This window comes from Suricata suricatta, chromosome 6 (genome assembly GCF_006229205.1).
Source record: "Suricata suricatta isolate VVHF042 chromosome 6, meerkat_22Aug2017_6uvM2_HiC, whole genome shotgun sequence".
NCBI lineage: Eukaryota > Metazoa > Chordata > Mammalia > Carnivora > Herpestidae > Suricata > Suricata suricatta.
In genome coordinates this window covers 144,613,594-144,614,720 of record NC_043705.1, presented here as the reverse complement: position 1 = coordinate 144,614,720, position 1,127 = coordinate 144,613,594, and positions in this window count along the sequence as shown.

Below are 1,127 nucleotides of genomic sequence, written 5' to 3'. Positions count from 1 at the left end.
TTCCAGAAACAATGGGCTGATCAGCTCAACAGTGACCACAGATAACAATGAAGAAGTAATTATTAACAGTCCAGTGAGCACTTAAAAAGATGAGGCATCATGAGGTCTGGTCCAATTAGTCTCACAAACGCAGCATGTTTTCTCTTTGTGTTTAGTAAACTCACTTTGCTGGCTTCTGGTTATGTAAAGATTAATGAAGAATCACAGTTGAACTTACGAAGCCCATTCCAACTTTGCGTCAGACAACATCTTAAATTTTGGGGCTTCCTCCACCAGCCTGGCCATGTGGCTGTTCCTTTGATGTTCTCTTGCACTTGATGATACCACAATTCAACAGGTCACAACTGCCTTAACATTCTACTCAAAGACTGCCACAAATTAATTAGCGTCAACCAAAGGAGAAAACTGTAAAGCACATAGGACTCCGTCCTGTTCTTTATCATGTGTTAACTTCTTAAGCACAAAAAACATCCTTATAAGATTAACACATGAACTGAGAGGTCAAGGGAGGGATTGTTGATATAACAGGTGACAGAATCGAGATTCAGAATTATTCAGAACAAAGGAACTAGGACCAAGATGAAATTCAACTGGGCAATGTAAAGTTAGGGGTTTCTAGAAATTTATGGGTAAATTGTTCACAAAATTGCTAGCAATCAGAGTTCCATAACCTTCCAGATTAAAGCTCATGAAACCTGAGTGTGCATTTACAGAAGCACCGGTGTCTTGACTTCTAGGGATGATGGGGACACTGTACCAGGCAGGCTGGTTGCTACATGCCCACAGAGGATGCATGAGGTGGAGGACATGAAGAGGGATGGGAGGCCATGCCCTACAAGACCCCTTAACACATGTCACCTCAGCAGATAAGACTTGAATGTGAGTGGAGCAGTGGGGATGGTAACCGCTGTGCCACAGGTCGTGATGGGCACAAGACAATACATTTCAACAGGAATCGGATCATGACTCAGCTACAGGGAATGTGCACCTACAAAACACTCCCCTGAGGTAGGGAGTCAGTTGTCCTGAAATGTATTCAAGTCAAGGCTGGAAATGATGTAGAGTGGATCCTGTATGGAGGCAAGGGAACAGGATTGGACCAGCTGATTGTAGGCCCTTCCAGCTCC